The sequence below is a fragment of the Gracilinanus agilis genome, chromosome 2 (genome assembly GCF_016433145.1).
Source record: "Gracilinanus agilis isolate LMUSP501 chromosome 2, AgileGrace, whole genome shotgun sequence".
Lineage (NCBI taxonomy): Eukaryota > Metazoa > Chordata > Mammalia > Didelphimorphia > Didelphidae > Gracilinanus > Gracilinanus agilis.
Window position 1 is genome coordinate 27587059 of NC_058131.1, and position 12376 is coordinate 27599434.

The following is a 12376-nucleotide window of genomic DNA, read 5'->3' on the forward strand; positions in this document are numbered from 1 at the left end:
TGAATGCCATCTAATTCAAACCTCCACAAGAGCATCATTTCTCTATCCATCATTCCCAGAATGATCATCTGTCCTTGGATTGAAGACTTCAAGTGTCAGAGAAGTCAAGTCAACCTAAAATTTCTTTTCTTTTCTTCCTTCCTTCCTTTCTTCCTTCCTTCCTTCCTTCCTTCCTTCCTTCCTTCCTTCCTTCCTTTCTTTCTTTCTTTCTTTCTTTCTTTCTTTCTTTCTTTCTTTCTTTCTTTCTTTCTTTCTTTCTTTCTTTCTTTCTTTCTTCCTGTCTTCCTGTCTTCTTTTCTTTTGCAGATATATTTGCTTTTTGGAAAGGAAGTATGGTATAATGGATAGAGAAGACCTGGATTCAAATCTGATCTCTATTGTGGGAGTAGAAACAAAGAAGAAAAACAACTGCTTGATCACATGGGTCAATGGTGATATGATTGGGGATGTAGACTCTAAACGATCACCCTAGTGTAAATATTAATAATATGGAAATTGGACTTGATCAGTGACACATGTAAAACCCAGTGGAATTGCGTGTTGGCTATGGGAGGGGGGTGGGAGGAGGAGAGGGAAAGAACTTGAATCATGTAACCATGGAAAAATATTCTAAGTTAATTAATTAAATAAAATAAAAAAATAAATAAAAATAAAAAAAACAAACAAGTAAATCTGAGCTCTGACACAAACTGGCTATATGTTCTTGGTCAAATCACTTAACCTCTTTATACCTTAGGCAATTTTTTAATACTTTAAATTCCAGGGAAGATACTTATCTCCAATGGTAAAGAAAATTTTCTTACCTGTATTTAGCAGAATGTTCGCCACATAATAAGCCCTAAAAATAGGTCTTTTGTCAACTCACTGATCTGGGAGTTCCTTTCAACAGTAAGATCACAGGTCTAGTGCCTTTAACTATATTTGGTTTGTAAATCAATTGCATTTCTGACTATATTTAAATCCTCTACTCTCTTAGGAAGCCATACCTTTTTTTTATTTTTTTTAGAGGTATTTATTTATTTATTTATTAAACATTTATTAATATTCATTTTTAACATGGTTACATGATTCATGCTCCTCCTTTCCCCTTCGCCCCCCGCAGTCCCCCCACCCATGGCCGATGCACATTTCCACTAGTTTTGTCATGTGTCCTTGATCAAGACCAGTTTCCAAATTGTTGGTAGTTGCATTGGTGTGGTAATTTCGAGTCCACACTTCTCTAAGATGACTTTGGCTTCTTAGTGGCCATGTCACATTGCTGACTCTTAAATAGCTTAAATCTCCACTAAAACCTCCAGATTGTTTAACCATCTGTTGCCTAGTAATGTAGACCCCAAGCCAGCTGTAGGACTTTATGTTTACCTTTTTAAAACTTAATTCACTGACTTCTATCTATTGTTCTTGCACTTTATGGATCCCAACTTTTCTCTAGTATGTTCATTATCCCTCCTTGTTTTCTTTCACCTTTAAGAAATATTCGATCTATGATTTCATGCAAGTCATTGATTGAAAATGCTGAACAGAGAGGAGTTATGCACAAATCCCCATACCACGCCTCTGCAGACATTCCTCACCACATGCTGTCATTGATCCACCAATCATCAGACTTTGAGTACCGGTTTTCAATCGGTTCTAAACTTAGCCAAGTGTAGACATAAAAGTCATAGATCTACATCTTGCCTTGAAAGAGTACATGGAAGTCTTTGTCAAATATGTTGTGAAATCCAGGTAAAGGATGTCTATGACACTTCCCTGATTGGCAATGATCCTGTTATTGTCATTAAATGGAAATAAAGTTTATTCGATTGACCTGTCTTCCTTGATCCCCTACTGACCTCTCAGTGATCCTTGGCAGTGCCTCCAGTTATGAACCTGAAAAGGAAATTCAAATGAAATCAGAACAACTCTGAGGTTTCATTTCCCCTTCACCAAACTAGAAAAGGTGGCCAAAGGATAATATTTTAATTTGGTGGGTGGAGCTATACATTGTCTCAAACGTCTTCAAAGTCACTTGGAATTATAGGAAGAAACGGACAAAAATGTCCATCACCCTGGCCTCAGGGATTCCATTGCTAGGCATAGACCACGAAGACCAGGTGACGTGTATTCAGTCAGGACAATTATATTTCCCTGCTACTATCCGATGTTTCATCCTTTTACTATCTATGGTTACTATCTATTATTATTTGTAGAAAAAAGGGAAGTAAATTAAGAGTTGAGCAACAATGTCTTCTCGGTCATTAGTCATCATCCTGCCTACCCAACTGCTGGAGATGAATTTGAGGCCATATTTGAAGTCAGGTTCCTGATTCAAGACCCAGGACTAAGTGGGCTATATAAGTGCCACCTTAGTGCCATTTCTGTCATTGATCTTTGTGGTACATGCCTTGCAATAGACTATCTGAGGCAAGGGTTATGGACATTTTAGTCCATTTTTTCCTACAAATCTAAATGACTTTGAAGAATGTTTGAAACTATTTGTAGCTCCACCAAGTCACATATTAGTGATTTTTCACTACCTCTCCAAATCCAAATAGGATCCTTTTGTTATCTTTTCTAATTTGATGCTCAGAGTTGTTTTTATTTAGTTTTCTACTAGTGATTTGGAGCATTCTATCAAATACTCGTTAATAAACTACTTCTTTAAAAAAATTTATTTATTATACTTAAATTCCCAGTTAACGTTCTCATACTTCTTCCTCTATTAGAGTAGGCATCATTTGACAAAAAGATATCTGTATATATAAAACACTCATTCCTATTAAATACACTTGAAAGCGTAGATATAAATAAAAATTTCCTTAGAATAATACATATATATCCCAACAAACATCTGTAATGGTAATAAATTAGAAGCATTCCCTATAAGATCAGAAAGGAAACAAGAATGCCCATTATCACCAGTATTATTGAATATTGTATTAAAATGCTAGCAAATAGCAATAAGAGAAGAAAAAGAAATTGAAAGAATCAGAATGGGCAAAGAGGTAACACTATCTCTTTTCCTAGATGTTATGATCACATGTATAGAAAATCCTAGAGATTCAAATAATTAAATGGCTTCTTTTGAGAACTGTTTGTTCATATCCTTTGATCACATGTCTTTTGGGAAAAGGCTATTATTGGTTTTGTATATTTCTATATGTGTTAGATATTTGAACCTCATAAGAAATATATTTATGTAAAGATATTTTCGCAGTCAACCCCTTCCCTTTGTTTTTTTTAATTTAAAAACCTTTATTTAAGTAATTAATTTAGAATATCTTTCCATGGTTATAAGATTCATGTTCTATCCCTCCCCTCCTCCCACTCCCTCCCATAGCTGAGGCACAATTCTACTGGTCAACCCTTTCCCTTTGTAAGCATTTGCATTTATTTTCTTCTTATTTTCAATTTTATTTTTGAAAAATATCTCCTATGTGCTCCTTTTTAAAATCATTAATTAAGAACCTAGACATAGTTTTGAAGGGAACTTGATCTAATTCTCTTTAATTTTTTATGCTACAATCTTTAATATTTAGGTCACATATCCACTTTGACTTTATTGTGATGGCTAATGTCCGCTTTTGGTCTAAACTTAATTTCTGCCCTGCTTCTAGTTATCTAGGTCCACCCCTTTATTCTTATAGAACCATGCCACGTTTTTGTAGTCATCCTTTCTGATCTGTTTAGTTTCCATCTTCTGTTCATGTTTTAAAAACATCCAAATTGATGGATTTTCTAGGTATCCACATTTGTCTATTTAAACAACTCTGTATTTTTCTTTCTCATCAGAATTATTTCTTTTTGTGATCTCCAAATTCACTCTTGAGAACTGTACAATCCATCTGAATTGACTTGTTTTTTGCAGAAATTTAGCTCATGTGAATCAAATTATCCTTCCTCAGAATATTTTAAACTCTTTTCTCCCCAAATTCAGAGGACTATGTTCTGGTGAAACCAATTTTCCTCTTTTCTATTACAAATTCTATGATGGAATGATTACTGATGCTCGAATTCTCACTTTTTCCATGACAGTATCCAATTATTCCCTCTTAGAAACATTCAGAAAATAATATCTCACTATTTGAATGATAAAACGATTATTAAGGAAAGTCAAGAAATTATTAGTTGTCCCCCCCCTTTTTTGGTAGAGTAACCTGATATCCAGGTAGTTAAAACTCCTTATTATATTATTATAATTCTATTATCCTATTGAATTCTATTTTATACATTCTATATTATTATATACTTTTCTATTATACACCTGTGTGTTTTAGCTTAGATTATGCTTCTTGAACTTCTCTTTCCATCCCAGGAATCTGGTGACAAGGATCATTTTACTTTCTCCTTCATTTGTCACCCAAATGTTCTGCATCATGCTGACCCTTTCTGGTTTCTAGATTTCTTTCCATAAACCTATCTTCTTAACATATAATACAACCCCCTAGGTGTGAGGTGGTACCTCAGAGTTGTTTTGATTTGCATTTCTCTAATTATTAGAGATTTAGAGCACTTTCTCATGTGCTTATTGATACTTTTGATTTCTTTATCTGAAAATTGCCTATTCATGTCTCTTGCCCATTTATTAATTGGGGAATGGCTTGATTTTTTATACAATTGATTTAGCTCCTTGTATATTTGAGTAATTAGCCCCCTGTCAGAGTTTTTTTGTTATAAAGATTTTTTCCCAGTTTGTTGTTTCCCTTCTGATTTTGTTTACATTGTTTTTCTTTGTACAAAAAAATTTTAATTTAATATAATCAAAATTATTTATTTTACATTTTGTAATTTTCTCTAACTCTTGTTTGGTTTTAAAATCTTTCCTTTCCCAGAGATCTGACAAGTATGCTATTCTGTGTTCACCTAATTTACTTACAGTTTCCTCCCTCCTTACATACTTTAGCTAATTTATTTTTAAAAATAAGATATGTCTTTGTGGTGCCATATTCAAGGCTTGGATCTAATCTCATGAAATCTCAGAGTAAAATCAAAATTTCTTTCTTGCATTTGAATTTCTAATTCCTCTTTCTTAAAAGCCTTATTTTGCACATTTCTTCTTTGGGCAAGAAATTGAAGCCTATGACTGGTACATGCATCACTCTTGGTAGGAAAACAAGGAACCAGGAAACAAAAAAAGATTTTTGAATGTAGTTATCTAGTTAAGAAGATGGCATCTGGAAATACTAATATTTCTGGGCCATGGCATGAAATGTAAGGAAGAGAGGTTTGTTGCAAGAATTTTCAGGGTTTCTGCTCTTTACTGCATGAATAAGCCAACAGAGATGTAGACAATTAGGTACACTGTAGTTTATATCTATTCAAGAATGTGACACCCCATTAGTTAGTGATGGGCACATATGAGTGTTAGGCTTCCACAGATAACACTTACATTTATGTGTATATGCAGCCATATATTTTGCCACTACAAAAAGAGCTGCTATAAATGTTTTTGTATAATGGCTCCTTCCCCCCCTTTTTTTATTATCTGTTTGGGATACAGACCCAGCAGTAGTATTACAGGATGAAAGGGTATGCACAGTTTTATGGCCCTTTGGGAACAGTTCCAAAATGCCCTCCAGAATGGCTAGATCAGTTCACAATTCCACCAAAATGCATGTGTCCCAATTTTGCTACACCCGCTCCAGAATTTATCACCTTCCTTCACGGTCATATTGACAATTGTTGTGTTAATTTTCATTTCTTTAATTAAGAGTGACTTAGAACATTTTCCTATATTATTGATAATTTTGATTTCCTCATCTGAAAATTGCTTGTTCATATCATTTGACCATCCAAATTAATTTCTAATAGAATTATATTCATTTGCAGCTCTACCAACAATGCATTAGTGTGCCTGTCTTTCCACAACTCCTCTGACATTGACTATTTCCATCCTTTATCAATTTGTTGGGTGTTAATACGGTTCTTTTGGTATAATTTCTACTTACTGTTAGTGATTTGAAACATTCTTTAATATGATTACTAAATATTTGCCTTTCTTTGAAAATTTATTTTCATGTCTTCTGACCATTTATCTTTTGGTGAATGGCTCTTGGCCCTGCATATTTCTATCCCTTGTCTGAGCATCATACATACTAAATCTTTTTTAGAGATTTTCAATGTAGTGTGGCAAATATTTCAGCCAATCTGAAAACAAAGAGGCAAAGCTCCAAGCTAATAACAGTTTTATTGAAAGACACTGGTGTCTCTCAGCAAAGCTGGGTCATTAGGTTACCTCCCTAATTCCTTGTAAGACAATTGAATGAGGATTTTTTTCCCTGCTTATTTACCCTAAATCTGTGGGTGGTCCAGATATCTTTTTTATCTGTGGGTGGTGCCCTAGCTTCTTGAGGAGACATTTCAACTATTTGATTGGTCATGAGAGGTCTGAGGTCATCACTGCTCCTCCCAATGTGCCCTATATGGTAGTGACCCATGATCGATAGGCCAGCAAAGATCCAAGACTTCTCACCTTTCATCATCCGGACATACCTTATATGTTTGATAAACTTTCTGCTTACTTGATGAGTCACATTCTATTGTAAAATGTTAGCTCAGAGAGACTAACTGGCATTAGCTTAACCGAATAACCTTATAAAATATTTGCTAGAATTCTACCAATTATAAAAAAATCATTATTCCAGATTAATCCCTTCCTTTGGCTACATACTAATGGTTGTGATATCTAGGATCTTTTTGAAAAGAATCAGGGGGCCAGGGATTCTCATTATCTTTAACGGTGTTAGTTCTATTTTCTTCTAATCCTAGATGCACTGACTTCACTGGTGAGAAGTTTTAAAATTTCATTCAAACTTCTACTTTAATTTTTTTTAATCTGAGTATTTGATTTTGATATGGATGTTTTAACATTCATGATAAGCTTAAAGAGCTTAATGAAATTTGTCCATTTTTGCTCATGGAATGAAATTTTATTTTTGTTTTGTCTGACAGTATGATGTTATTCCAGCTTTCTTGTTTTCACTTTTTGATGAGTAAAAATTCCAAAAGATTCAGTTCTGGGCAGGAAAATAAATTTATTGATTATTTAGCAATAATTAATAAATGAATGGTCAATGATTGCTCTGTAGTCAAAGACATTCTTTCAGCATCTTGAATAATTAAATGCAATTTTGGAAACTCATTATTCAGCCCTCCCCATGACAGTCCAGGACATTTAATTGGTGGATACCTATTGAGAAGGTGGGCTAATATTTTCCAGTCCTTCCCTGATCCCCTCATGACAATGGGAAAAATCATGCCTGTTCAGAGGATTCTAATATCCTTGCTGATCTAGATGAAGACATCAAGTTAGACCTTGTTAACCTGGTCAACCTAATGGGGAAATCAAGGATAGGGCTGTTCCTCACCTCTCCCCAGACATATTTGGCCTAAACCAGCTTTTGTTTACTAGACAGAATGGAGTTTATCTTCTCAATTTTAATTATTCCAATTGTAGAAGCTGCTCTGGGCCATGGAAATGTAATGGCTCTCTTCCAAAGGTTGTCAGGACAACGGAATAAGGAAACCAGCTTGAAAAATACATTACAGAGCAGTATTTGAAATCAAATAATACAGTATTAAGAATAAATCTTCTCAACCTGTTGCAGAATAAATCTTTCCCAGTCTTTCATATCTTTGTTTCTTAAAAGCATCAGATTGTGGAATTTCATTTTCTTATCAAATCTGTCAGTTTTTGTTTTGAGAAGTTCCTCATTTCCACAAAAACAAATTGAGACTGAAGTGTTGTAATGAAATACAAAGTCAGATAGTGTAGACAAATGATTCCACTGCCTTCATCAGACTTTAGCAGCTAGAGAGACAGTTCAAGACTAGACTACAGGGGCGGGGGTGGGTGGGTGGGTGAATAGTGAGACAAGGAACTCAGAGAGTGGTCACTTGTTTAAGAAAGTGGAAGGTGTTGCCTTATTAGAGTGCATTAGAATGAATTAATTGGACAATACTCTGTGTTTAATAATACTTTCTGGATTTTACCTCTAAAATTTTAGATGTTATTTCAATAAATAATAAGCTGAATTATTTGGAAGGAGAACAAGAAGAGATATAATTCAATTGAATTTTAAGTGTTTTACTAACTTTGATCCTATGCCAAGTATGGTGTGAATTGCTGGAAGTAATGAAATATTTACCCAAGACTTAGTACCATGAATTTAATCAATCAGCAGCCATTAATTAAGCACTTACTTTTGGCCAGATATTGGATTATTTTGGAAAGGAAGGAAGGGAAGTAAGAAAGAGAAGGGAGAAAGAAGGAGGGAAAATTTAAGAAAGAATGGAAGGGATGAAGGAAGGAGGGAAGAAAGTGAGGAAGAGAGGGAGGAACAAAGGAAAGAAGGAAGAGAGGAAGAAAGGAAGAAAAAAGAAGGAATGAAGAGAAAGAAAGAAGAAAGAAAGAAGGAGGAAGGAAAAAAAGAAAGGAGGAAGGAAGGAAGGAAGGAAAGAAGGAAAAAGTCCTGCATTTATCTTGTGGGTGATTACATGTACAGGCATGGTGGAGTTGACCACTGTGGGACAGTGCTCTGAATCTTTTCTTCCCTTATTCATTTCCATGCCTGAAGGGCTACATGAAGATGAAGTGATGCATAGTAAGTGGAAAGCACACTGGTGCAGGAGTCAGAGAATTTGCATAAAAATCTCACCTTTAATGTATATTAGCAGTGTGACCTTGGACAAGTCACTTAATGCTCCTAGACCTCAGGTTCCTCATTTACAAATTGAGATGTTTGGGCTAGAGGGTTTTTGAGGTCTCTTCTAGTTCTTGATCTCTTTTTTTTCCTCTCAGAAGGGCATCTGGGATAAAAGATTCTCCCTGTATTAAGCAAGTCACATAAACCCCAGAAAGACTCTCTTCTGAACCTTTGTTCCCTGAGGGAGTGGGTTTCCCATCTCCCAATGTCTATGGTGGTCCTTGCACATGGCAAGGAGAATGTGGGCTTGCCTACATGAGTTTGAACCTGGCCCTCAAGTTCCTGGCTTCCTCTCCTGTATTGTGTATTTTCCCCTAAGTATAGGTTACCAGACAGGGATCCTAAAAGGTAGACATTTAGTTTGAGAATTTTCAAGTTGGGTGCTAATTGCCTGGTAGGAGGTGATTTTGGCAGCAGCCCCTCAAAGGAAAAAGACTGGCATCACCTCCAAGAGACTTCTGGAGCTGGCCAGACCAAAGAGGTGTGCCTGGTTGGCTAGATGATGTGGACTTTGGGAGTTGCTTTGAATGCAGGGCATTGAGGTGAATGTAAAATATATGTTCATGAAAAAGTGTTCTAAATCTCTTATAATTGGAGAAATGCAAATCAAAACAACTCTGAGGTACCACCTCACACTTAGCAGATTGGCCAATATGACAGCAAAGGAAAATAATGAATGTTGGAGGAGATGTGGCAAAATTGGGACATTGATGCATTGCTGGTGGAGTTGTGAATTGATCCAATCATTCTGGATGGCAATTTGGAACTATGCCCAAAGGGCTCTAAGAGAGTGCCTGCCCTTTGATCCAGACATACCACTATTGGGTTTATACCCCAAAGAGATAATAAGGAAAAAAACTTATACAAAAATATTTATAGCCGTGGCTCTTTGTGGTGGCAAAAAATTGGAAAATGAGGGGATGTCCGTCAATTGGGGAATGGCTGAGCAAACTGTGATATCTGTTGGTGATAGAACACTATTGTGCACAAAGGAATAATGAACTGGAGGAATTCCATGTGAACTGGAAAGATCTCCAGGAACTGATGCAGAGTGAAAGGAGCAGAACCAGGATAATGTTGTTCACAGAGATGGATACACTGTGGTACAATTGAACATAATGGACTTCTGTACTAGCAGCAATGCAATGATCCAGGACAATTCTGAGGGACTTATGAGAAAGAAAACTATCCACATTCAGAGGAAGATGTAAAGAAGTAAAGATGGTAGTTACAAAGATGTAGCTTGCAGTACCAGAGCCCCAGTTGCAAATTCAAGCCTCAAGCAGGGGAAAGGAAGCAAGTAAATAGAACTTCTACTCCTTCCCCCTTCCTCTGGAAGTTCAAAACTCAGGGAGTTTGTTTAACTGAAATGTCTGTGGACCAGTATGGCTGCCTCTCTGATAAGCTTTTCCAGGGCTGAATTTGATATCAAATGAGAATAACTTCACAGGAAATCGATGACGTTAGCTGTTTGAGATTTATCCCCTAAATAAGGATGGTTAATTGGCTCAAGATGTCTTTAAAGATGATTCCTTTCTCTCAGGATCCTAATCCAGGCAATCAAGATGGAAGCTGGCTTAGGTAATGTATAAATTCAGGCCTAAATAATATAGATGAAAGATTTACACACCTCACTGATTAAACTAATAACAAGGATTTAATAACTTGGAGAGTTTGGGGTAGATGGTATGTACAGGAAAGAGGGAAAGGTAATAACTGTCTAATTTATCTTCAATGTTATCAGGATAGCTTCTCCCCTAATGGGGAAAACCCCCAAGGAGATCTTCTTTCTTTAACTACCTCACAAACTAATCTGTATCTCTATATTAACTAGGAATAAATGCAAGATGGTTAAAAGTATCTTGATTGAAGATCTGTAGACTCAGGTTTTGTTGAGATACTGCTAGCTGGATTTCTTTGCAGCAGTAACTAAATCAGAGGTCAGTGTGGGATAGTTTATGATGATTGCTGGGTAAATATCAACCATTCACCAAGCTCCTTAGGTCAGAGTTAAGTTAGGCTTCAAAGAGAAGTAGTAAAGCCACTATCTCATCCACCCAGTACCCTGTCCCCAAAAAGTGCTTGACTCAAGCTTGGGGTGCTATTTTTATACCCACATTCTTAACTGTCCTAACTGTCCCTCTCTTGGGGTTCTATGGGGGTAATTCACCCCACTTAAGCCCTTTGAATGAGAAGCTACACATTCTGTGTGGAGAATCCAGAACCTCAGATCAAAAAAGGGTTTCCTGAGGTCTACCAGTTCAATACACACCAGGGCAATAATGTCCTCGGCAACATACCTGAAAAATTTTATATGCTATTGGGGGGGCCAATGGATATGCATATAAGTAGAAATAAAGTATATTAAAAAAAGTAATTTCATGGGAATTGTGCAGATGTTATTAACTGAGTCCACATTTAGATTAGGTCTGGACACACCGTTGGTGTTACCCTTTATAATCATGGGCTTCAGGGGATCACTTACAGCAAGGTTTTGAAGCCACATTGTATGGTCAGAATATTTCAAATAGGACTTTTACTGCTTAAACCACAAACTCCTGGGGACTTTCAGAGATACTTTTATGAATAGGGATAGAAGAGGAAGGGGAGAGATGATAGATGAGTCACAGGAGAGAGTAGATCAAGTTTATGGTTTCTTTAACTCTATCTCATTCTCCCAGGACGCACCTACTATTCTCTGATGTCCCTACTTCCAACCTGATCATCAAAAAAAAAATTTCCTTCCTTCCTGGTCCTCTGACCAATTTCTATTCCCTAAATCCATCTGATGAGCTTTGAGATCTTTCCTCTCAGTTCCAACTTCTGGGCTGTTGTGATCCTAAGAACCCTACACTATCAGAGGCACATCCAGAGAAAGTCAATCTAGGAAATGAGTATGGCTTTGAATCAAGGAAGGTGATTGTGGGAGAAATGAACCATGGATTTTGGGTCAAGGATGCAGGAAATCAAAGGAGATATAACTTTCTCCCAGAATCCTTGCTACTCGATATTACTTCCCAATCCTTTAGGAAAAATGGCATCTGAATAAATTGGGATGGCTATTCCCCTCCTTCTGTGTATTCACAAGTGGCTCCCCAGGTCTGTGAAGCCCTCTTTACTTATTGTCACTTCTGAGACCTTATCTTCTAGCAGGTCTCCATGCTGGGGCCACTTCCTCTGTGAAGTCTCCTATGATTTCTCCAGTTACTAATATTTCTGAATTATCTTGTAATTATTTATCTGTTGGATCTCCACCTATTGTCTCATTTATTGTCCTTGTATTTCCAGAGAGATCACAATGCCTTGGACAGGGTACTATAGGCCCCAGGAAGATGATTATTGAATTGAAATAGTATATTGGGCTTGAATGACTAGCACAACAACCCAGGAGAGATAAGTAGAAGGCAGCTGTTAATTCTCCCTATAGAAGAACTTGGGAGTTTATATCTAGTTTCTGGGGCCATCTGAATTATGATTTTTTTGAAACCAAGAAATGAACACAACAGATTCCTGCCTCAAAGTCTTTCACTTTCAATTCCTGCCCTCCTCTTAGGGGATTTCACCATATTATAATAATACTCCCTCAAGTATCCACAACTTTTAGTTCTTCAATTAATTCATTGCACAGGAACTACTCCGGCACCCTACCTGGACTACACACAGAGATGGGCATATTCTTAATCTTCCCT